Raw genomic sequence first — 27,584 nt, forward strand, 5'->3', positions numbered from 1 at the left:
CATACTTTGAATTTTTATTCAAAATATAAAATTTACAAAAATGTCTTCAAATTCATCCTCTTCCTTGAGTTCAGAATTTTGTACCTAGGGAAACAATGTAGAAGCATTGTTTTAACAAGATTCCCTATTGCTTTGTACCTGTCTTTTTGAAGACACGGGACAAGGAAACTTCTGGAGTCAAAGAAAGGCCAGGTCATCACATAGTCCCTTGGTTGAAGACAAAGTAAAAAGTGAGTGAATAAGTAATTAAAGCATGTATATGAAATCTAAAAGAAAAAACAACAACAACAAAAAAGGTATTGATGAGCCTGTTTGTGGAGAAGGAATGGAGACACAGATGTAGAGGATGGACTTGTGGACACAGTAGGGGAGGGAGAGAGTGGAACGAATGGAGAAAATAGTACAACATATGTATACTATCAATGCATAAGACGGATAGCTCACCAGCTGTGTAGCACAGGCAGCCCAGTCTGGTGCTCTCTGATGACCTAGAGGGATCGGATGGGAGAGAGGAGGGAGGTCAGGAAGGGAGGGGATACATGTATAATTATGACTCATTTGCGTTGTTATATGGCAGAAACCAACACAACATTGAAACATTTAAATATATATATATTTAAATAAATAAATAGAAAAAAATGGGTAAAAAGTATTGGATTACTGGGGTCTGGTCAAAATCCTAGCATCCTTAGATACTAGTGTTGGAAATGTTAATCCTTCTGAACTGATTTACTTATAATAAAGAGAAATGATGCTAACAGAATATTGTGACAAATAAAATTACTATATAAAATATTTTAACCTCTATTTTTAATTCTATTGTAGCATATTAAGAGGAAATCAACAAAATCACTTTGCTGTATTAGTATTTGTGTTACATTAAATACAGAAGAATGAATGATCTTGGGAAGATATTAGGTAGAATGCTATCTATATTGATTTAGGACACAGCCACTGGAGTTACACATCTCAGTTGTATCATATATTGCCTGAATCTGGACAAATTACACATGGTCTGAGTTTCAGTTTCCCCTGTAAAATAAGAATAATAATAATAGCATCTGCATTATTATGATTTATATGTTAAAGATGATCATCTATATCTGACATGTACTCTTTGGGATCTGCATGTACAGAGCACCATATAGGTGCTAAAGTAAAGATGCTGCCTGCTACCAAGGATGCTCCATCCCATTTTCATACAGAAATAGCAGAATTATGAGGAAAACAAGGGTTTGTAAAAGGCAATGGAGAGGACTAGGTTGAAGACGGGGGGATGTAGAGAATGGAGGAAGTCAGTTTAAATAGTGCCCAAACAGAGTGTCTAATGACAGGCCAGGAGGACAACCCTGACTCTGCCATGCAGAGGTCATGGTCTACTGGAGCCACAGACTCACCTTTCTTGGGCCCTTAATCCAAATCCCTGGTAGTATTTGGTTTGGTTCAACTCACAGGTTGCTTTTTATTTCTCCCACAAAATTTTATAAGTTAGTCATTTCACAGATGAATGGATAAGAAAGCTGTGGTACGTATACACAATGGAATATTACTCAGCCATTAAAAAGAATACATTTGAATCAGTTCTAATGAAATGGATGAAACTCGAGCCCATTATACAGAGTGAAGTAAGCCAGAAAGATAAACACCAATACAGTATACTACTGCATATATACGGAATTTAGAAAGATGGTAACGATAACCTTATATGCAAGACAGAAAAAGAGACACAGATGTATAGAACAGACTTTTGGACTCTATGGGAGAAGGTGAGGGTGGGATGATCTGAGAGAACAGCATCGAAACATGTATATCATCAAGTGTGAAACAGATTGCCAGTCCAGGTTTGATGCATGAGACAAGTGCTCAGGGCTGGTGCACTGGGAAGACCCAGAGGGATGGGATGGGGAGGGAGGTGGGAGGGGGGTTCAGGATGAGGAGCACATGTAACTCCATGGCTGGTTCTGTCAATGTATGGCAAAAACCACTACAATACTGTAAAGTAATTAGCCTCCAACTAATAAAAATAAATGGAATAAAAAAGAAAAAAAAAAAAACAAGTTAGTCATTTCACCAAAATATTCTGACCCATGGATTCTATTAAAAAATAGAAAGATCTGGCATCCCTGGGCTCATATTTCAACATGGCAACCACCATCTTAAGTTGCATGGTTGTGACACCATTAGACAAAATTTTTGCACAACAATACTCACAACTGCTCACTCTAACCCAGGAGAAGGAGCCTGTTTGGAGCTGAAGTTTCTGGGAAATTGGAGGGAACTTCAGGGCTGGAGAGGGGAGGGCATGTGGAACCTGGTGTGGGTCCTCAAATCTCGAGTCCTACAAAGTACTGCTCCAGGCAAACCTGGGATCCTATGGGAGGTGGGGAGGAATATTTCAAAGCTTGTTCAAATCTACTTGGAAATGAAGAGGTAAATTTTGCAAGGTCTGTAAATTTCTGGGAGTTCAGGAAGGCATTTGTTTTCTTTTGTTTTTGTAACCTAAACTCACATATGAGGACTTCATTAATTTTCACTTTGTAAAATTATCTGAGGAAAAGTATTTTCAGTCTCTTGCAGTAGCTTGAGTAATTATCATAAAACACTCTCTGGCATCTCCTTTCTAACTCTCTTGCCAACTGCCATGATTCAGATCTTCATTTTCACCTACAGCTGAAACAGTCTCTTGCTTCTTTCACTCAATCTGTCCTACACACCAGTGCCAGGGCTATATCCTCAAACAGATCAGAGTGAGGCAGGTGTGGGAGAGCCATTTGATTCTTCTCTTTCTTTCCTGTATTTGGAGACAGGAGGAAAGAGTTCAGTATGGATTTGCATGGGAATAAAGATGCACAGGTAAAGAATGAACTTGTGGACACAGTGGAAGAAGAGGGTGGGGTGAATTGGGAAAGGAGCATTGACAGATATACACTACCATGTGTAAAATAGATAGTGGGAAGCTGCTATCTAACACAGGAAGCTCAACTTGGTGCTCTGTGATGACCTGGAGGGGTGGGATGGTGGGGGCGGGGGTAGGTGGGAGGGAGACTCAAGGGGTAGGGGATGTATGTATTAGTTTAGTCACTCAGTTGTGTCCGACTCTTTGCAACCACATGGATTGTAGACTACCAGGCTCCTCTGTCCATGGGATTTTCCAGGCAAGAGTACTGGAGTGGGTTGCCATTTCCTTCTCCAGATGTATACTTATAGCTGATTCACATTGCTGTCAGCAGAAAATAACACAACATTGTAAAGCAACTAAACTCCAATTTAAAACTTCTTTTTAATGGACTTGTATGGATCTTTGCTTTTGCATCTTTTGAGTCAAGATGTTATAAGTCATTTCAGAATAGAACCTCCAAAATAGTTTTCATCATAAAACAGTCAAAATGTCACATTTTATATATTGTGATTCTTAATTTTTAAAAATTAATTAATTTATTTTAATTGGAGGCTAATTTCTTTACAATATTGTGGTGGTTTTTGCCATACATTGACATGAATAAGCCATGGGTGTACATGTGTCCCCCATCCCAAAACCCCCTCACACATCTCTCACCATCCCATCTCTCTGGGTTACCCCAGTGCACCGGCTTTGAGTGCTCTGTTTCATGCATCAAACTTGGACTGGTAATCTAGTTTACATATGATAATATACACGTTTCAATGCTGTTGTCTCAAATCATCCCACCCTCGCCTTCTCCCACAGAGTCCAAAGGTCTGTTTTTTATATCGGTGTCTCTTTTGCTGTCTCACATATAGGGTCGTCATCACCATCTTTCTAAATACCATATACATGCATTAATATACTGTAGTGGTGTTTTTCTTTCTGACTTACTTGTGTATAATGGGCTCCAGTTTCATCCACTTCATTAGAATAGAACCAAATGCATTCCTTTTAATCAGTTCAGTTCAGTCGCTCAGTCGTGTCTGCCTCTTTGCAACCCCATGAACCACATCATGCCAGGCCTCCCTATCCATCACCAACTCCCGGATTTTACTCAAACCCATGTCCATTGTGTCGGTGATGCCATCCAACCATCTCATCCTCTGTCGTCTTCTTCTCCTCTGGCCCTCAATCTTTCCCAGCATCAGGGTCTCTTCAAATGAGTCAGTTCTCCGCATCAGGTGGCCAAAGTATTGGAGACATCAGTCCCTCCAATGAACAAGGACTGATCTCCTTTAGGATGGACTGATTGGATTTCCTTGCAGTCCAAGGGACTCTCAAGAGTCTTCTTCAACACCACAGTTCAAAAGCATCAATTCTTCAGTGCTCAGCTTTCTTTACAGTCCAATTCTCACATCCATACATGACTACTGGAAAAACCATAGCCTTGACTAGGTGGACCTTTGTTGGCAAAGTAATGTCTCTGCTTTTTAATATGCTGTCTAGGTTGGTCATAACTTTCCTTCCAAGGAACAAGCGTCTTTTAATTTCATGGCTGCAATCACCATCTGAAGTGATTTTGGAGCCCAGAAAAATAAAGTCAGCTACTGTTTCCACTGCTTCCCCATTTATTTGCCATGAAGGGATGCAACCGGATGCCATGACCTTAGTTTTCTGAATGTTGAGCTTTAAGCCAACTTTTTCACTCTCCTCTTTCACTTTCATCAAGAGGCTCTTCAGTTCTTCTTCACTTTCTGCCATAAGGGTGGTGTCATCTGCATATCTGAGGCTATTGATATTTCTCCCGGCAATCTTGATTCCAGCTTGTGCTTCCTCCAGCCCAGTGTTTCTCGTGATGTACTCTGCATATAAGTTAAATAAGCAAAGTGACAATATACAGCCTTGATGTCCTCCTTTTCCTATTTGGAACCAGTCTATTGTTCCATGTCCAGTTCTAACTGTTGCTTCCTGACCTATATATAGCTGAGTAATATTCCACTGTGTATATGTACCACAGCTTTCTTATCCATTCGTCTGCCCATGGACATCTAGGTTGCTTCCATGTCCTAGCTATTGTAAACAGGGCTGTGATGAACATTGGGGTACATGTGTCTCTTTCAATTCTGGCAGTTCTATTTTCATTTTTTTAAGGAATCACCACACTGTTCTCCATAGTGGCTGTACTAGTTTGCATTACCACCAACAGTGCAAGAAGTTTCCATTTTCTCCACACTCTCTCCAGCATTTATTGTTTGTGGGCTTTTTGATAGCAGCCAATCTGACTGGTGTGAGATGGTACCTCATTGTGGTTTTGATTTGCATTTCTCTGATAATGAGTGATGTTGAGCATCTTTTCATGTGTTTGTTAGCCATCTGTACGTCTTCTTTGGAGAAATGTCTGTTTAGTTCTTTGGCCCATTTTTTTACTGGGTCATTTATTTTTATGGTATAGAACTGCATGAGCTATTTGTTATTTTTGAGATTAATTCTTTGTCATTTGCATCATTTGCTATTATTTTCTCCCACTCTGAAGTCTGTCTTTTCACCTTGCTTATAGATTCTTCCATTGTGCAAAAGCTTTTAAGTTTAATTAGGTCACATTTATTTATTTTTGCTTTTATTTCCATTACTCTGGGAGCTGGGTCATAGAGGATCTTGCTGTGATTTATGTCAGAGAGTGTTTTCCTATGTTTTCCTCTAGGAGTTTTATAGTTTCTGGTCTTACATTTAGCTCTTTAATCCATTTTATTTTTGTGTATGGTGTTAGAAAGTGTTCTAGTTTCATTCTTTTCCAGGTGGTTGACCAGTTTTCCCAGCACCACTTGTTAAAGAGATTGTCTTTTCTGCATTGTATATTCTTGCCTCCTTTGTCGAAGATAAGGTGTCCATAGGTGCGTGGATTTATCTCTGGGCTTTCTATTTTGTTCGATTGATCTATATATCTGTCTTTGTGCCAGTCTATTCAGTTCAGAACAGTGGTTCTCAAATCTATCTGCATGATCTATCTGCACCTGGGGGAATTTACAGAAGTATGGTGCATGAGTCCTACTCTATATTGATAAAGTCTTTCAAGGGTTGAGACTATAAAAATCATTATTTTTCTAAAATGATACTAAGGTGATTGTAATGGGAAGAGAGGGCTGAAAATCACTGGTGTAGTAAATGATTCTACTACTATATTTGATAAAATTCTTTAATATACTTTAAATGCACTATAGTAACAAGTCAGTGAATTAAGATGTGCCATAGAAAAGGAAGGGGCAGGAGGCTTGGGATGACCAGTTATCATGAAAAGTCATAAAGTAACCATTGCTTTCTGCCTTCCAAAAATTTTAAGAACTTTGTTCTTTTTTTTTTTATTTTCTACTCCTAAGCACCCTTAGTCTGACTACAGGAATAGTGATAAGCTATTTCATTGTGAATTTTAGAAATGGTTTACTATGTATACATGGTCTAAGCACTTTTATGTTCTTTCTTTCAGAGATACTCATGAACTAACCCTTCTCCTCTCATTCCCAAATCAATATGATAAGAATACCCAACTCAAGGCCCAAAACAGGATTAGAGGCTACCAAACACATCCCAGGGCCTCTGCACTGGAGTTCAAGGCAAGGATGTGAGGCTTCCTGAAACTCTCGCTGAAGCTATGTGGAGACTGTGTGGTCAACTGGCTCCTCTCCTTTCAGTGCATCCCAAAGCTGTGACACGGGATGGAGAACGAAAACCTTAGATTACTCTCTATTTTACTGCTGATATTTTTATTTTTGTCTGGGTCCTGTGTCCAATTCATCATGAACAAATGAAAAAGCTCTATTACCTTTTGAAGTCCAGATACGGAAGACAAAGGATTTGGAAGGGTGAAATGGAGGGAGCAATAAAGGGAAAGGAGCCAAGGAAAGAAAGAATATAATCCATTTGATTGTAGGATTCATGCTGTAATTGCTCTCCTCCTCCATAGGATTCAGTAATTTTAAATGACCTGAGTATGAGTAATTGTGCAACACATGGCTTAAATTATCATTAAACCTTCAACCAGTTTAAAAATAAGAATGGAAGCACCTATTTCAAAGCCATTATATTTTTCTCCTAATGTTAAACTTATTGGATTTTTAAAAAATCAGATGAGTTCTGCAACTATAAATGTATTCCCTTTTCCAAACAACGTTCCTAATGCAAAAACTTTCTTAACTATTATGGTCTTTTATTCAAGGTCTCCAAAGCTTTTAACTGAGACTTAGGTTTAAAATTTAGAAAAATCAACCTTCCTTCTCAACCTATAAGTGAAAGTGAAGTTGGTGCCACAGTAAACAGATTTCTTCCTGATTTATTAAGCATAGTTATTATGCAAAAAAATTGTAAAACCAAAAATAAATCATTGTAACAGGGAATATGGAGAATTGACTGTGTATATGCCTATACACAAACACACACACACAGTTTATTTCTATGAACCAATGACAATAATTCAAATACCTTGCTAGTAACAAGATGTGTTTAGATAGATGTTCTGAATTTAATAAATATAATCTATCATTTTCTCTTCATTTTAATTCTGCCTGCCACTGCCTTTGTAGATGACCCTGGGAAAAAGCATTTAACCTCCTCTCAACTTAGTTTTCCTTGTATTTAAAATAAGGCTCATAGAATTTGCTGTCACCACAGAGACATTTTCATTTCCTTCAAGAACTAGTTTACTCTTAATAAAAACTTTCTCTTCACTGAATTTTTCTTGTGACTGCAGTAAAAATGTAGAGAGGACTTACTGCAGTGCCCTATCAAAATGGGTTTTAAAATAATAATCTGTGAAAATAATGGAAAAGCATTCAGTATTATCCAATCTATGTATAAGTAGACTATATTTTTTGATGGAGAATTAAGCCTTTTTTATATGTAAAATATGTTTCTTCAGATTCTCCACATTTCATTAGAGTTCACCATACATTATGCTAGCTTGAAATTTTTCCTAGTTAGCATTGTTTTCACATAATGGACTAAATCATAGATGAAATTTATTGTGTATTCTGAGATCCTCTGGTTGTATGCCAGTTCCTTAAAATTGGTCATAGCCTTTTAAATTTCTTGTGAAATAGACAAGTACAGATATTAATGTACAGCTTGATTTATGATAATCATAATGTGGTGGTTCCTATGGCCTCGTATATTTAGGTTTATAGATTAAATTTATGGAAGGGTTATCCCCCAGTCAAGGTATATGAAGCTATTATCTGGTAAACTAGTTCTAGTTTTCTCAATTATGTGGTCATGATATATATTCAGTTGAAGCCAGTGGTTCTTAAATAATAGTACATAATAATAACATAGAAAGATATAAAAAGGAAGATTTGTGCGCAGCAATTGTCTGATTTTAATATGTCTGGATTGGAACCCAGTATTATGCATTTTGACAATCACACTTATAATTTTAAAGCAGATATATCATGTATAACAATCTGAATAATATCACTGTAAGCTACACTCAAAATTACCAGTGAACATTGTTGGCATAAGAAAAGTATTTCCATTAAGAAGACTTAAATGGCAAAGTTTCATGAATAAAGTCAGTTACATTATCAAGTATTAAATACATTTGTGTAAAATCCAATACCATTCTCACTAATCTTCAATTGTGGTTGTTTAGGCAATCATTCACTTAATCATGAATTCATACTTTAAACTGATCTTGATCTATCTCCTAGTTTTACTTATAATATTTCTCTATAAAGGAACCTTCATTAGTATGACCTGTATATCTGGGATTTCAAATCTACTTGTCATCAAACCCTTACTCTCAAGTAAAGGAATTTTATATCCACAGGTAAAGGACTCTTTCTTGCAATTTCCTTATTACCCATTTCTGGAGTAATTCTAATAGGTATTCCTTCTATTATAGTCAACAGGGGCACTGGTTTACCAGTAGTGGATTAGGAATTGCAAAATTTACTATGATTCCTCTACATGTGAGATTTTCCCCATTTACCTATACTTGGGAATTTTGTTAGCAATATGTACTTATACATTTCAAAATTTAAGAAAATGGTAACTGCTTTTTCCAGAAATGCAGCTACTTGCTATTGAATATCCTCCTGGTTAGCTAGGTAAAACTTTCACTCCTTTAATATGTTTTCTTCAAATGAATGACAGTATTTTTCTACTCTGATTAGAAAGAAGTGAAATGCATCCCCAAATTCTTACCCACAGCATATTTTTTTTCCAAAAGAAGTTAGTGAATACAATACTACTGTAGTATCTTAAACGATCCAATGATGTTTTATAAATTTTACACCAACAGTGGAAACAGTGGCAGGCTTTATTTTGGGGGGCTCCAAAATCACTGCAGATGGTGATTGCAGCCATGAAATTAAAAGACGCTTACTCCTTGGAAGGAAAGTGATGACCAACCTAGACAGCATATTAAAAAGCAGAGACATTACTTTGCCAACAAAGGTCCATCTAGTCAAGGCTATGGTTTTTCCAGTAGTCATGTATGGATGTGAGAGTTGGACTATAAAGAAAGCTGAGTGCTGAAGAATTGACGCTTTTGAACTGTGGTGTTGGAGAAGACTCCTGAGAGTCCCTTGGACTGCAAGGAGATCCAACCAGTCCATCCTAAAGGAGATCAGTCCTGGGTGTTCATTGGAAGGACTGATGTTGAAGCTGAAATTCCAATACTTTGATCACCTGATGCTAAGAGCTGACTCATTTGAAAAGACCCTGATGCTGGGAAGGATTGAAGGCAGGAGGAGAAGGGGACAACAGAGGATGAGATGGTTGGATGGCATCACCAACTCAATGGACATGAGTTTGAGCAAACTCCAGGAGTTGGCCTTGGACAGGGAGGCCTAGCATGCTGCAGTCCACGGGGTTGCAGAGAGTTGGACATGACTGAGTGACTGAACTGAACTAAACTGAAACATAACTTTAGAATTTTTACTTATAAATATTAAATTATTATTGAATATAATCATTTCCACAAAATCTATTTTTTAATGTTTAAAATGGTTTCATAGCATTAAAGATGGTAACAACTATGTTATTAAGACCTTTGAAAGTATAATAATTTTTCTACACAATGTAGCTCTAGCATTGGAAATATAGATAAAATAATAACTTTATAATAAGAGAAATGTTACTTTTGTAACATTGGAAATCTGATCAAAATGAGTCACAATTTATCTTTGGCTTCAAATGGAAAAAAAAGAGACGAGACTGGGTGATTTCAAATAAATTGAGTATATGAAGTGTGAGTTTGTTCAAGATTTTTAAGCCTAGATGCATGGTCAGTTTATTCATTATTAATCAAGAATATAATAGTGTTCTTCCTCTTTCTATTTGTAACTCTTTTACCTTTTAGATTGAACAGCTATTCTGAAATATATGCTGAATGAAATTGTGACTTTTCATAAAATATTATTTACATAAAACCTTCCCTGATTTATGTAAGGCAACTTATCATCTATTTTACATTAATTTCAGAGCAACATGTTCATTTATGGCAAAGGAGAGAAGTATATAAAAACTGATGACTTACAAAAAGATGTCATAAATAACCAGACTATAAATAAATCAGAAAATAACTAGGATAGTGAAACAATTTTACAATGTATAATGTTTTATAATAAAGGAAAAAGGATAACATATGGCTTTGAAAATTTTCCCTTCACAAGCAGGGTGGCAAAATCGGAACTACTGATTTGAAAAGTTGCTTTTATTTAGTGAATGAAAGGTATATCAAAAGTGCTTCAAATCATATATAAAAACCTCCTGAGAATCTTAAAAACATGTATGCAATATAAAAAATTCAGGCAACCTACTGAATCCAGCCAAATGGTACCAAATTCTTAACTCCCATTGAAAGATGATAGCACATATAAACCTCTTTTTTATATCTCCTGGATAGTCTTCCACAAAATTAGCACTAAAATATGTTGTTATGATGACTGTTTCATAGTCATTCTTATCTATGAAATGGCTTAATCTTGCAAAAAATTTATAAGCCTTAAAGATCACTTTTTACTCATTACTGAATTATATTAGATATGAAAACAAAATTTGGTATTTTTTAAAAGCATGAATCAACTACACCATATATACAAGATAGCCACTTATAAGTACATGATGAATCAAAGCACAGAAACTAGTTTAAGTGGGAAAAGTTGGAGAATTTTAAAACTAATTCCAAACAAAAAGAGATAAATTATTCAAATTGGCTTTAAAGATGGGAATTTTCCCGCTGTACAGCCTAATTCACTTACTAAAGAGTTCTTTGAGATCTGATCTGGAGACTGAGTGTAAAATGCTCTGAGGACTTTCATGGTATCCTACCAACAGCATAGCCATCACCTTCTCACTATCACAATCAAAAGACACACAAATGTAGAGAACAGATATGTGGACACGAGGGGTGGGGAGGAAGATGGGATGAATTGGGAGAGTACGATTGACGTATATACACTACCACATGTATAATAGATAGCTAGTGGGAAGCTCTATAACACAGGGAGCTCAGTTTGGTGCTCTGTGATAACCTAGAGTGGTGGGATAGGGGAACGAGGAGAAGTTCAAGATGGAAGGGATATATGTATTCACTTCGTTGTACAGCGGAAACTAACAAAACATTGTAAAGCAATAATACTCAAAAAAAAAAAAAAGGAGTCATTATTGAGAATTTATTTTGTGCCTGCCACAGGGGTGAGCATGTTATATGCATTTGCTCATTGTTGATGAATGGCAGCTGCTAACTATTACTTGTATTCTCTCCATTTCATAGCTTCAGAAGCCAAGGCCATAAGCAGTTAAGTAAGTTGTTTAAGGTCAGAAGATGGTTGCTTGAAAAACCAAAACCTGAAGCAGACTGAGAGATGCTACACCATCATGCTTTTCCATTAGATCAACCTAAGACCTATATCACCTTCTATTGTCATTATTGTTTTTCTCAATTTATAAGATGCTTTCAGGTGCAGGCGTGTGAGTTAGTCTATTTCAAAAGAGCAATAAGATTCAGAAGGCTTGATGTTTCATCACGGGTTGTCTAACTGGTAAGTTCTACCCTTTAACTACGGCTCACAGCTCCTTCACAGAGCTTTGCTCTTCAGACACTATGACTTCCCCTTTCAGACCGTGGTGCTCCTTCACTGTCATGATCAGCAGAAGTGTTCAGCCTGAGATGTCACCCAGTTTAATATCTCAAGTCCCTAGCACATGACTCCCTGCTAGTTCCCTTAATAATGATAAGGTAAAGAACACTACAACCTTCCCTGGTGGCTCAGCTGTAAAGAATCCTCCTGCAATGGAGGAGACATTGGTTCAATTCCTGGGTGGGACAAAGCCCCTGGAGAAGGAAATGGCAACCCACTCCAGTATTTTTGCCTGGAAAATCCCACAGACAGAGAAGCCCAGCAGGTTACAGTCCATGGGGTCACAAAAGAGTCAGACACGACTTAGTGACTAAACAACGATAACAAAGAACACTACACCGTGAGACAGAATCACAAAACTTCAGACTCAGAAAAAAATTTCCATTCATATTATCCATTATTGTTAAACAAGGATAATACCACTTAATGAGAGGAGATAGAATCTTCAAGGAATCATTTATGTTTTCACAGTATCTTCTATTTATTATGTTGTGTCTTTTTATGCTTAAATGAGTGATTCCACTTCAGAGAACATCACTTCCATATAAGTGCAATTTTCCTTCTTCCATTTTTGCCATTGCATTTGAACTATGGAGAGGGAACCTGTATTAACAGTCACTTGCTGTTGTTCATTTGCCCAGCTGTGTCCGACCCTTTGCAACCCCATGGATGCCATGCATGCCAGGCCTCCCTGTAGCTCACCATTCCCAGAGTTTGCCCAAGTTCATGTTCATTGCATCTGTGATGCCACCCAGTCATCTCATCCTCTGACACCCTCTTCTCCTACCTGTGATCTTTCCCAGCATCAGGGATTTTCCAGTGAGTCATCTTTTCATATCAGATGACCAAAACTGGAGCTTCAGTATCAGTCCTTCTAGTGAATATTCAGGGTTGATCTCCTTTAAGATTGAAGGGTCCGGTCTCCTTGCTGTCCAAGGGACTCTCAGGAGTCTTTTCCAGCAACACAGTTAAAAGCCATCAATTCTCTGGCATTCTGCCTTCTTTATGGTCCAGCTCTCAAAACCATACATGATCACTGGGAAGACCATAGCCTGGACTATACAGACCTCCACTGATGAGTAATGTTTCTGCTTTTCAACACACTGTCTAGGTTTGTCATGGCTTTCCTGCCAAGAAGCAACTGTCCTCTGATTTCATGGCTGCACTTACTGTCTGCAGTGATTTTGGAGCCCAAGAAGAGGAAATCTGTCACTACTTCCACCTTTTCCCCTTCTGTTTGTTGTGAAGTAATGGGGCCAGATGCCATGGTTTTTTATTTTTTAATATTTAGTTTTAAGCTGGCTCTTTCACTCTCCTCCTTCGCCCTTGTCAAGAGGCTCTTTAGTTCCACACTCATTCAGTTCAGTTCACTCAGTCATGTCTGACTCTTTGCAACCCCATGGACTGCAGCACGCCAGACTTCCCTGTCCATCACCAACACCCAGAGCTTGCTCAAACTCATGCCCTTCAAGTCAGTGATGCCATCCAAGTATCTCACAGTCTGCCAGCCCCTTCTCTTCCTGCCTTCAATCTTTCCCAGCATCAGGGTCTTTTCCAATGAGCTAGTCCTTCACATCAGGTGACCAAAGTATCGGAGTTTCAGCTTCAGCATCAGTCCTTTCAACGAATATTCAGGACTAATTTCCTTTAGGATGGACTGGTTGGATCTCCTTGCAGTCCAGGGGACTCTCCAGAGTCTTCTTCAACACCACAGTTCAAAAGCATCAATTCTTCGGTGCTCAGCTTTCTTTACAGTCCAACTCTCACATCAATACACGACTACTGGAAAATCCACAGCTTTGACTAGACAGACCTTTGTCAGCAAAGTAATGCGTCTACTTTTTAATATGATGCCTAGGTTGGTCATAGCTTTTCATCCTAGGAGCCAGTTCTTTCAATCTCATGGCTGCAGTCACCAACCGCAGTGATTTTGGAGCCCGCAAAAAAAGCCTCCCACTGTTTCCATTGTTTCCCCATCTATTTGCCATGAAGTGATGGGACCAGATACCATGATCTTAGACTGACTACATGATATAAAATTTCAAATTATATGCAGAAAAATGAAAAGTGCATATGTCAGAAATTTTCACTATGTGTATTCATTGAACATAGTTCCCTCTGCTGTTAAACAGGTTTATGTGTCAACTACTTTTGATTTTTTTTTTAAGCTTATGTGTCTATTTACTTAGAAAATAAAGCCTCTTCTCTTCCTCTTGGGCTTCCCTTGTGGCTCAGCTAGTAAAGAATCTTCCTGCAATGCGGGAGACCTGGGTTTGACCCCTGGGTTGGGAAGATCCCCTGGAGAAGGGAAAGCCTATCCACTCCAGTATTCTGGCCTGTAGAATTCCATGGACTCTAAAGTCCACGGGGTTGCAGAGAGTGGGGCATGACTGAGGGACTTTCACTTTCTCTTGGAGGAATTTTTATCTTTCTATTTGGATTTGCTCTCATGGGACTTCAAACATGAGCAATGTGACAACCCAAACTACACAGAGTGGCCCTGGATATTTTAATGATGACTCATCAATTTTTAAGCTTTTAAAAATTATCTTTTTGCTTTTCTGATTTCTGTGGATTCTGCCACTGTCTGTCTCTGAAAAAGTCCAAGCCCTAGGTCTGTTATCTTCTAGGTTGTTCACTTCATATTAAAAAAAAAAAAAAAAAAATCTGTTTCCTGACATACATTGCCCCACTATATCCACCCAAGCAGTCATCTTTACAATTTTGCTGTGTCTCAAGAGGGCATGACAGATGTGGAACTGTATCAGCTAAACACATTAGTAGGATCCTTAGGAGTTGTTGACTTAGAGGATATTTTTTATGCAATACAAATAGATCTTTTCAAAAACACTTTTGTATTCCACTCTCCTCCTTCCAGTTCTCTGCACTTTAAATATAATATAGATATTTCAGATATCATTTATCCAAAATTCCAAAATCAAAAGCTCTGAAAAAAGTGTTTTTTGTTAAATAAGTCACAGACTCACTGGCAGCAAAACCTAATTTGATGTGAAGCTATTTGTCCAACCTAAAAATGAACATTTTGTTGTTGTTGTTAGAGAAATTATTTATTGATCTTGGAATCTTACTTTAGGCACCTCTGAAAGTGATTCACAAAATAAAGTATGCAAAAATCACCTTTCTAAAGTATAAAATAGTTTGAGTTATCAAACATAGAGACCCTGTATGATATTTAAGAAGCCTAGCAAAAGTCTTATATGCGTGTTTTCTTAGATGCATGAAATTTTAATGTCACTAGCACTTTACTCTTGCAGTCTCAGAGTTTAAATTCAACAAATAAAGCATAACTAATATTATGATAGGTATTAAAGAGACAAACATGAATTGCTCTTGACTCTGGCCTTCATTCGTACTCATGCTAAAGTTTTTGCATCCTCTTGATTCTTTGAAAACATGATATCTGCAAATTAAGAGGATTTATTTTAAGATTTCAACTATAAAACAAAATAAAGCATTTTGTACATACTTTTCATTAAGTAAATTATCAAAAAATGGCAATCGCTGTATAATTCCCTAAATTTCTAAGATGTTTGTGTTTCTGTAAGAAGAAAACCAAATTCTTGAAATAGTCTTCCCTAGCTTTTCTGAAAGTGAGTGCATGTTTGTCAACTCCCCTCTATACCCGTAAGAACAAAGCACTGAATAGAAGACCCCATGAGTTATGCTTGTATTACAACTCTGCTTATTTGAATACTGTGAATTCTTTATATGTACAAGGCTAGCCTAAAATGTAAGTATTTGGTTAGTTTTAAAACTTTAAAATTGAAGACACAATCCTGTATTTTTCAAATGCCAGATGAAATATTCCCTTCCAAAAAAGGGAATTTCTTCAGAAATTGAACTATTTCGTGACAGCAGTTATTTTCTTTTCTTTCATGATTTATTTTTCTACCTGCACATGATCGCCAGTTATTTTTCTTTGTAAATCCAAATGCCTCATTTGGAATCTACTCCCTTTATAGCCACTATAAAAATTGCTTCTACTCTGATTAAAGCAACTTGCAAATGTTGGACATCATTTCAGAAGCATGACATCAATTAGAACATCAAGATCATATATACTGAGTTGGAAAAATTCTTAGAAATTCTGTAATGCAACACTTTAATTTTACAAACGAGGAAACAAAGGTTTTACAGAATCTTCAGAGAAGGTTTTGATTCTTTTGATCTCTGGCAAAGTTCAAAGTAGATACCTGTCTCCTACCCCAGAGCCTGAAGTTCTCCAAAGTCCACACTGTTACCCCATTATTCTCTGCCCTACTGTGTAAAATGTCCATCTTTCCTTATATAATATTTCTATATAATAAATTCAATTATTATGACTTTCAGTGGTAAATTAAGTATATCTTAGGTCAAAAATTTCACTTTACTTCCCGCGTACAAAATGATTTGAGGAACTATAATTCTGCAGTGACATATTTCATTTTCTTGGGCTCCATATCTCTGCAGACAGTGACTATAGGTAGCCATGAAATAAAAAGACTCTTTCTCCTTGGAAGGAAAGCTATGACAAACCTAGCCAGTGTATTAAAAAGCAGAGACATCACTTTGCCAACAAAGGTCCATATAGTCAAAGTTATGGTTTTTCCAGTGGTCATATATAGATGTGAGAAATGGACCATAAGGAAGGCTGAGAGCTGAAGAATTGAGGCTATCAAATTGTGGTGCTAGAGAAGATGCTTGAGAGTCCCTTGGACTATATGGAGATCCAACCAGTCCATCCTAAAGGAAATCAACCCTGAATATTCATTGGAAGGACTGATATTGAAGCTGAGGCTCCAATACTTTGGCCATCTGATGTGAAGAGCCAACTCATTGGAAAAGACCCTGATGCTGGGAAAGGTTGAAGACAGGTGAAGAAGGTGGCAACAGAGGATGAAATGGTTGGATAACATCATTGACTCAATGGGCATGATTTTGAGCAAACTCCAGGAGGTGGTGGAGGACAAGAAAGCCTGGTGTGCTGCAGTCCAAAGAATTGGCCATGACTTAGCAACTGGAACAGCGACAACAATTCCAAATCTGCAAGAAATTTTCTGTATTGAAAACTTGTAATTTATAAAACATTATGACAGCTGACGTTTTCACAAAGTGCTGTTGTTGTTCTTCACTCTTCCCACAAGTGATGCTAAATAATAATTAGCACTTGGACAAAGATTCATAACATTGGCCATAAAAAAAATCAGGAAAATTATACGGTGACTCAAAAGTCCATTAAAATAGTCACAAAAATGCCAAAATAAGTCCATGCTTTGATGTGAATCAAACACACAGCAAAAGATAAGAGAGAAAAATAGAAAACCCAAACAAAATTGCCATCCTTAAAAATAAAACAACCACATCTGTTACTCCAGAAATGAAATTGAAATGTTGAGCAGTAATCAAGGCTGTCACTTGGGAGAAAACTGATCCAGAGGTCACTATAATATCTGATTCTGAACAAAGGCCTTGAATAGATACAGATCCCTGGGTCGGGAAGATTCCCTGGAGAAGGGAATGGCTACCCACTCTAGTATTCCGTCTTGGAGAATTCCATGAACTACATAGTCTGTATATATTCCACGGGGTTGCAAAGAGTTGGACATGACTGTGAGACTTTCACTTTCACTTTCTTTCAGATATAGATGGAGACAACTCAAAGAGATGAGTAATCAAATCAATTAGATAATAAATGAATAAATAAACCAATTGCAATGAACAAATATATAACTCACATGGAATAAATAAGGCTAAAAAAGATACTCAAACTATATGTAGCATATACTTATTCCAGATGCAATTAATTTTATAGAATGAGTGACAAACTTCTATACAAATACTTGTGAAATGAATGAACAGTGAAAATCTAAAGCATGAAATTTTGTAATAAAACTAGCAGAAATGAAATAAGAACAAGTGATATGAAAAAGTGAATTAGAAACCTTAGAAATAAAAAATATACTTATTTCATAAAATGTCACTAGGATAGCCACAGTCTCTCAGAAAACTGGAAGATACTGACAATTCACCAAACAGTAACAATTTTAAAAGCCTCTATCAAAAAAAAAATAAAAAATAAAAGCCTCTATCATATACCTTCAAATAGGCTCTGAATTGGGCAATGGCTGAGTTTTTAATTTGAAAGTATGTTCCTGGCACAGAGCAGGATCAAAATAAACTCACATGTAGACACAGCATAATGAATTGAACAACATGAGAAAGAAGGAGAAAATTATTTTAAAAAATCAACAAAAATAAAAATAGCATACCAAAAATAACTATAAGAAAAGGATAATTTAATCAGCAAATGTGCTAAAAAAGGAGTAAATCAATACTTTCCCATTTGTTAGGGAAAGTAATGCTACCTAAAGTATAATGACCTGTCAAACTGCCATTCAAGTGTGAAGACAAAGATTTTCGAACATCTCAAGAGATAGTGATGCTATCACACAAGACTTCTCATGAAAAAATTCCCCAATGGGCATATTCCTTCTAGATGAAATAAGAAACAAGAAAGAGTGTATAGGGCAAAAGAAAACTTGATAAAAGATGTTGATAAATATATTTAATTATTGACTACAAAACAACTGTGTTTTGTGTTTAAATAACTCACACAAATTTCAAAGTAATGATGCATGATGATATTACACACATTATTCGGTGGATGGTTAGAGTATAATAAGAGCTTGTCAGGCTTTGGATGGGAAAGTCATGTAGAATAAATTTAGATTTAAAGGAAAATTATAATTACTTATATGGGGTAAAATTTAAAAAATTGCAAAATAATTTACACATATCATTCTTTGTAGCATCTAAATTATCAGAACAAAAGAGAAGGAAAGAAAAATAAAAGAAAGAAAGAAAAAGGCTGAAAAAGACAAAAGAAGCAATAGAAATTCTAATCAATCTCATAGAAGTTATAAAGGGATATTAAGATTATAAGAAAAATGATGGTACTCAATAAGCAATGAAAATATGATTTAGAAATAAGTCCAAATATTTTCAGAATCTAGGTAAGTGAATGCCCTTAACATATGACATTGGTATTCAAGTTGTTTTTTTAAAATCAAGCTATACACTGCTTTAAAAAGACATGTCTAAAATAAAACCACATATTTAGACTAAAAGTAAAGTAGTACAGATATGGCACAAAGCTCTGAGAATATTATCAACTAAAATATTAAGGAATATTTTATTAATTTTTTATTAAAAACATTTTATATTATATTTTATATTAAAAATTAAGGAAAAGAAGCAATAAAGTTTAAGCAAGGCAATACTACTATAATATGTACTATAACAATAATATAACAATATAAATATTTATAATGTAAAAATTGACACTATAAAATAATAAATGTGCACAATTTATACAAATATAGAAATCTAATCTAATAATTATAAAATAATGAAGATTATAATAAAAATCTACCAAAATGCACAATACAACATATATAACAATTATGAACTTGTAAAGAGCTAAAATAATAACACAAATGATGAAAGAAAATTACACAAAGAAATATGTAAATCCTGAACTTGATGATTTTAATGTGCATTCTATCATATGAGGACAAATCAAGTAGGGCAAAAAACATAGTAAAAATAGGAAAACTTTAATTATATTATACACACATATGTTACACATACACACACACACACACACTGCATAAATCATAGAAAGAATATATTTTTCAAGTACATATTTACATTTACCCCAAAAAAGAAAATAAGTATGTACAGAGATTCAAAGTCTCATCAAAGTTCAAAGAATTACTATTGTATTAACAAAAAGCTTGAACTGCAATAAAATTCAGTATGTTATCAGCAATAAAATTATAGCTAACACCCACATTTACAAATATGCTATAAAAGTATATGTTTAGAAATTTGAATATGCAATCCTAAATAATTTGTGTATTAAAGAAGAAAGCACTAGAGAAATTACATAATAAACAAGAATGAAAGAATCACACATCAAAACTTACAAAATGCAATTAGCATAAATCCTAGAAGTAAATTTGCCCACTTGAAAGTTTTAAAAGCAAGAAACACTGAAATTCTATACGAAGAAGCTGGAAAAACAAGAGATGGAGAAAAGTAGGGAGGAGAAGAAAGAAAGGGAGGAGTAGCGGAAGGAAATGGCCAAAGGGAAGATTAGATAAACATTTCTAAAATATAAATATGTAATCAAAGTCTCTCCTTCAAAAATCCAGCAGTGGGCTTCCCTGGTGGTCCAGTGGTTAAGAATTCACCTGCCAATGCAGGAGACATAAGGTTCAATCCCGGGTCCGGGAAGATTCCTACATGCCACAGGGCAACTAAGCCTGTGCACCACAACTACTGAACCCATGCACCCTTGAGCCTGGGTGTGTGCTCCACAACAAGGTCACTGCCATGAGAAGCCTGAGCACTGTGAGGAAGAATAGCCCCCACTCCCTGCACCTAGAGAAAGCCCACAGGCAGCAACGAAGGCCCAGAACAGCCAAAAATAATTTGAAGATGAGCAAGTGTAAGATTTGTTCTATCAGATGTTTACATTTCAAAAGAAAATGTAAAATAACTTGTATGTCACAATAGGAAAGATTTCTTAAACATCACAAAACCATGTATTCCATAAACAATAAACTGTAGCTCATCAAAAGTTACTAAAACAAAGGAGAATGACAAACCGACAGGGATAAAATATTTTTAAATCATATAATTAAACTATGTGGTTCATAAAAGACCAGCACATGTAATTTTTTAAAACTCCAACATATCAATAAGATATGACAAACAATTCACAAGTAAATGGGCAAAGTATATTAACTGAAACTAATTACAAATAAAAATAATATCCACTTTCATTAAGTGGAAGTGCAAGTGACTAAGAAACATGGATATGCAATCTTAATAAGGAAAAGGCAACAAATATAATAATACATGAGCTACATCTTCATGTTCATCAATTTGGAAATAATTGAAATGTGACCATCTTTGTGTTGATAAGGAGAAGAAACAGAAAATTTCATGTGTGGATAGTGAAAGGTATTGAATACAATCTTTGGAGAACAAATCGAGGTATCTGCCTTCCTTTTGCTTCACAATTCTGAGACTTCTTTTTGCATACTGAAAAGGAAGGAAGGAAGGAAAGAAGGAAGGAGAGAGGAAAGAAAGAAAAACAACTTGTAGAAAATAATGGTCACTGGGGTATGATTTGTACTAGTCAAAATGGGAAAATATCTAAATGTCCTTCAATAAAAAATAGATATGGATCTATTTTAAAATCTATTTTAAAAATAGATGATATAATCAGGTAATGGAATGGAAAATGACCCTTAAAATGAAGTATATGTATATACATGTATACATGCATATAATGATTTTTGTCACATATGAATTCTATATATTTATAAAACATCATATCATACATTATAACTAGCAAAATAAGCAGGCAAGCAAGATGCATAAAGATGCATACAATGTAATATTGACAATAGAGTTTAAATATATTCAAAATAATGCTCCTTATTATTTGTAAAAACTATAGTAATATTGCAAATATTTTCATAGAAATATAATTATGTAATTTAGATTTCAGCAAGAAAGGAGAATAGAAAAGAGAATTTAAAAAGTGTATTCAAGTAACTGTACTGTATAATTTACTTTAAAAGTCTGAAAAGGGTATGCCAAAGTGGTAAGATTTGGTAATGCTAGATAACAGACACATCAATGTCACTATATTTTTCTTAATATGCTATTTTTCATTTGAAATATTTCACAAGAGAAAGCACTGACACAGCTATATCTGAAAGATCACTCACTTGAGCACAATGAAAACAATGTCTTACCATTAGTAGAGAAGAAGCAGCCCAATGAAACTGGACAGCTGACACAATTCCAGTTATCACAGACAAAGGAATTTCTCATTGAAAAGAAGCATTATTTGTCTAGCAGGCCATGTGCACAGGTTAATTGCACATTGTCAAGAGTGGGTATTTTCAGATTACACAGTATTTCTAATAAAGAGTAGTGTTTGTTCTGTGCTGTTCTTAGTCTCTCAGTTGTGTCCAATTCTCTGTAACCCCATGGCTCCTTCTGTCCATAGGGATTCTCCAGGCAAGAATACTGGAGTGGGTTACCATGCCCTTCTCCAGGAGATCTTCCTAACCCAGGGATAGAACCCAGGTCTCCATCATCGCAGGCTAATTCTTTACCATCTGAGCCACCAGGGAAGGCCAGAATTGTATTCAAAGCTTTGGGGCCTTTTCATTATTTAATTTTTCTTAGTACCAAGTCTCATCTCTTGCTTTATTGAGATTTTTTCTTTAGATTCCTTCCTTCTACTAAGACTGTTAGTTCCAAGGACAGAAAAGATGATATCTGTATTTTCACTGTGTATATTTTAGGGCCTATTAGACTTCTTAGAACAAAGCAGGAGTATTTGAAAAGTAAATAACAAGAAGGAAGGAAAAGGAGAAAAGAAGGGTGGGAAGGAGGAAAGAGAAGGAAAGAAGGATAAACAAAAAGAAGGAAGAAGAAAGGAAAAGTTTAAGTTTATAAAAGAGCAGTGAAAAACAGTGTTATCCTGATTTGATACATGTGAATGTTAAGAGAAAGTACAGATATTGAGCCCAGGATTTAAACTCAGGTCCAGTGCCTCAAGGCACAAGGGTCATTCCACAGCAACTTAACAGAGAGGCAAAATATTTTATTCTCTTGAGGGAAATTTTATGTCTTGTACATTTTTCCAAAATCATTATTAGAATTATTTTCCCTGCTTTTGTACTGAGGCCCATATTAAAATTTTTTATGCAGTTATTTTCATGAAATTACTGCTAATCAAGTAGTTATTACTCTAGAGGTGGACATGGCCAGTTGAATCATTGCAAATTATATGCAATATTCTGACAACTTTTGTACAATATAGAATAAAGACGTGATTCTTCAATAAATCACCAATTTGCACCAGTTAGTATATACTTTATAGTCTGCATGAATTGTCGGATTTACTATACAAAATCTAGAGGAAGGGGCTGATGCTTTTGTCATTTTGTAAACAGAGAAATCGAAACAAAAACTGCTAAATATTTTGTCTAGTTAGGAAATCACACAGCATGAACACCCAGCTGATCTAACATTCGCGCTCACATTCCTCAATATATGCTTTCAATAAGAGATTTTAAAGTGAAAAAACAAACCTTAAATTTGAAGATTAACTCTGTTTTAAACAGATTCTTGATGTATTATTCTATTTTTTACTATTACATGTTAAAATTGTAAAATGATTTTCACTAACTTATCATAGATTTGTCTTCTTTTATTTATTTATTTATCCGCATGTCTAAAACATCCCTGCTATATTCCAGAAATGCTGGTAGGCAATAACACAGCAACCAATGTAAAGACAAAGTCAATCAACACAAAGGTAAGTGTTAAAAAAGTTACAGAAATGTTTTATCACAGGAAATATAATGATTGGTAGTTTTATTTTAAATGTAATTTCCTAGAAACATATGTTGGAAATAATTGTTAGTTACCAGAAACTTTTTTCTTCTCTAATGTTCTTGGCATCATAAATTCCTTAACTAAAAAATTTGTATTGGTCACTCATCAGGATGAGGGACTGGAACCTGGAGTTAAAGCCTTTAATAAGCTGATACTGCCCTAGTCCTTATGGAAATTATGATCTCCATCACCTCATTCATTCATTAACCCACGGACTTATGAAATATTTATTGAATGGCTATTGAGCAAGACATCACTAACTCAATGGACATGAGTTTGAGTAGGCTTCTAGGAGTTGGTGATGGACAGGAAAGCCTGGCTTGCTGCAGTCCATGGGGTCGCAAAGAGTTGGACACGCTGAGCGACTCAACTGAACTGATTGAGCGAGGACTGGGAAGGACTTAGCAGTTAAGTTGTTTGCCCTTGCCTTCAGGGAGCTTATGTTCTCATAAAAGTAATCAGATATACATGTCATTCATTCATCAGATAAAGCAGCTTGTTTCAAATGATATAAGATGGTTTGCAATGGCATGAGTTTTCAGAAAGATCATTTTCTAATAGGGAGATTTTGCAAAGTTATACAATGGCAATTGATGATTCAATTATAAAGTTTGCTTAAAAGGATGAAGGAAATGAGGTGGCAGAGCAAAGGGAGAAGGCAGTGTCAGATTCAAGAGAGAAGGAAATACAGACTATTACATAAGCAAGGCATGGCACTGAAGCTGAAATAGACAATACAAGAGAGAAAAGACAATAGTAGACATGTTTGCCAAATGATGTTAAGAATGTTTTCATGAGTATATAACAGTTTTTCTGCCAGCTATTTTAAACTCCACATTTTAATAGTAATTAAAGAGTGTATGATTTTAGAAATCATAAAAAAGAATGGAAAAGAATCTCTATATCCCATGAGCAGAGTGTTAGATTTGCAACATCACAGGCAGGGTTGAGTAAGGCTGTATGGATCTTTCACCTAGTTCTGACTTTCCCCTGGTTCTCACTCATTGACCATATCTTCGAGGGTGAGAAATTCTCCATGCTGAACATTCATGAGCCAAACCTGCCTATTCATTTGTTTTATTCTTCTTTCTTTACTTTTACATTCCATGCCATGTGTAATGCAGGATTTTAGTTCCCTTATCAAGGATCAAACTTTTGCCCTTTGCAATGGAGTCTTAACCACTGGACCACCAGGGAAGTGCCTCTACCTGCCTAAGACACTGTTCTATGATCGCCTTTCATCATCAATGGGTAGCTTATGCAGGATATAATATATAGAATATTTCATTTGCACTAGAAGAATATTTTATATTAATTAAATTTTATATGAATTCATTTTTCATAATGTGGCAAATATTTTTGAGGAGAAACAAAGACCACAGTATTTAAAAATATTATCCTTCTCAATTTTCATTAACTTAAACACAAAACTGATTACCTGACATAGTGATACTTGATTAAACTATTGGTCAAATTTTATAGATATATTCTTTTCCATTGTAGGTTATTACAAGATATAGAAATAGTTTCCTGTGCTATACAGTAGATTCTTACTTTTTATCTGTTTTATATATAGCAGTGTGTATGTTAATTGCAAATTCCCAATTTATCCCTCTTCACCTTACCCTTTGGTAGCCATATGGGTTACCTATGTCTGTGAGTCCACTGACTTTTTTAATATTGTGTACGAATAGTATATTAATATACTAGCTTTCAAATTATTTAAGTCCAAAATGTTGTTTCTCATTGCTGTGATGTAGATTAAATGAGTTTATTTTTTTATTTCTCATAGATGCTGTAATGCAGTGATCCCAAACTTTTTTTGCTAAAGAGACTATTTTCACAGAAGACAATTTTTCCACAGACTCGGGGTGAGGGAGACAGCTTTGGGCTGATTAAAGCACATTACATCTATTGGGCACTCTATTTCTAATCTAATGCTGCCACTGATATGATAGGAGGTACAGGTGGACATTACAAAAAGGATTTCCTCCTTTCTTGAGAGTAACTTGTCCTGGGATTATTGAAAGGCCCAAATGTCTTTGAACAAGAACGTCTGTTTAGCCAGATCATTCTACATAAAATCCAGCAATGATTATGTATTTCCGCACAGTATTTCAGGGATTCCCCAACGACTAAAGAAATATTATCCAAAATTTAGTGTGAATAACAGTCGACAGAGATGATTTTATACATGCTCATTTGTAAGTCCTGTACATGGAAAGCAAGACTAGGTAACTCTTAATGAAGTTCTCAGGAATTGCGTGTATTTAACAAGTAGGTCATAAAATCTGAGGCATGCAACTCTCAGTCACACTTTGAGAATTACTTTGTGTGAACAATAAAATTCAAATTTCTTACCCATAATTCTTATTTCATAATTTTCCCATGGCATGCTATTTTTGAAATTGTGTTTGATAATCAGGCACTGCAATCACCTGATTGTTCCCATTCACACATATTTGTCTTTATTCAAGATGCCATCATCTTCCATTGTCATGTATCCATTCAAGATTTGGATGAAAAAGCTACCCCTTTGCTCTCTTTATGCTCCTAGATTGATTTAATTTCACATTCTAAGTTTGTGTAGTACTCAGACAACTTTTCTTAGATAACTCCTTGTTTTTAGTCAGTTGTGTTCAAGTTATCTTATTTAATTATAAAGTTTTGGAGAGCAAGAATCAAATTTTAATTCATTGTTTGATTATAGATAATGAAAGGCACAGTGACTTGCACATAGAAAGTTCTCACTAAGCCCTTTACAAATAAATGAAGTCTCCTTTTCATGCCTAGTGCTACTGTTGATCCCAATGGGTTTGTAATTATACAATGACTACAATCAATTGGATTTTTCATTTCTGTTATCTACTGTGACTTTGGTGAGAGAATTGGTTTTGTGTTGGGAACATAAAGGAAAGAATAGAGCTACATTCAACTGCATTGTTTGGTATCGCGCTACTAACAGTGGTGTTAGGCGAACCAACTGTCTGAAACCACTGGCCCTGGCCAGGCACCATAGTAACCACTTGCAAGAGTTTTCTTACAATAGGATGTCCTGTCAAGGAATGTAGAACTTCCAAGCTACCACCAGCCAGGAGCTCAGGAAACATCAAAAGGAGAGAGAAGACTTCAGTCCATATGTCCTACCTGTAAGAACGCAGCGGCAAGATGAAGAGAGCACCGGAGTGTTAAGAGGCTTTATTGGGCAATCGCTCCCGTGCAGAGCTCCGACAGGAGAGCATGGGGGAAAGCGGGACTCTGCAAGCTGCGGGAAGGGATTCGACACTTATATACCCTGGCGGATGTGGAAGTGGCGGGACCTTTCCATATATGGTTAGAATCGGGCTCTAGGGTGCTGATTGGACTGCCTGGTCTCATGTCAGTTTTTGATTGGCCGGAGTCTTGGCACCTTCGCGTCCATTAGTCTGCCTGGCAACGGGCTGTTGATTGGTGGATGTCTTATCCAGGACTTTCCAGCGGGGGCTTCTCCGTCAGCATTTTCCGGCTGGCGCTTTCCCGCCTGCGGTCAGCATGACCTTTCACTACCAACCTCCCGAAATCCTCCTCGCTGGAAACCATCTTGGCTGAATGATGGGCAAGTCTCCAGGAAAGACCCTGAGTCAAAGTGACTGGCCATATACAACCCAGAAACTAACTCAATTACCATAAAATCAAACCCTGTGAGCCCCATGGCAGAGCAGTTCTCCTGGACTCTCTTACCCTCCTACCCTCCACCCAGGCGCCTCTTCCCAATAAAGTCTCTTGCTTTGTCAGCACATGTGTCTCCTCAGACACTTCATTTCCCAGTGGTAGAAAAGAGCTCACTCTTGGGCCTGGAACGGGTGCTCCTTCCTGCAACAGTGGCATAAAACACAAGTATAATAATCTGTGTAGAGGGCAATGGCATCAAAAATAACAGTATACTCACCTCCTTTCTTGACCAACTATGAGCACAGAAACCTATAAATTCTAGGAAAAGGTAGAAAAACTCATTTCCACTCCCAAAAGAGCCCCTTGCCAATGATGAATGGAACTGGAGCTTGATTTATCTCAGTTACTTCTCTATCAAGCATCAT

At 36.2% G+C, this 27,584-nt stretch overlaps 1 long non-coding RNA gene across 2 annotated transcripts; it reads right to left on the minus strand.

The window, feature by feature from the left end:
• LOC122445159 lies at window positions 1-26,737 on the minus strand. Of its 2 annotated transcripts, none has more exons than XR_006270457.1 (3): window positions 26,656-26,737; window positions 445-488; window positions 1-84 (listed from the first exon to the last, which is right to left on the minus strand). It is a non-coding gene; the product is annotated as an uncharacterized LOC122445159 (long non-coding RNA). The 2 variants fall into 2 exon arrangements; XR_006270456.1 differs by lacking the exon at window positions 1-84 and adding an exon at window positions 148-207.
• Window positions 26,738-27,584: the final 847 nt, after the last annotated feature.

The sequence above is a fragment of the Cervus canadensis genome, chromosome 7 (genome assembly GCF_019320065.1).
Source record: "Cervus canadensis isolate Bull #8, Minnesota chromosome 7, ASM1932006v1, whole genome shotgun sequence".
NCBI classification, from domain to species: domain Eukaryota; kingdom Metazoa; phylum Chordata; class Mammalia; order Artiodactyla; family Cervidae; genus Cervus; species Cervus canadensis.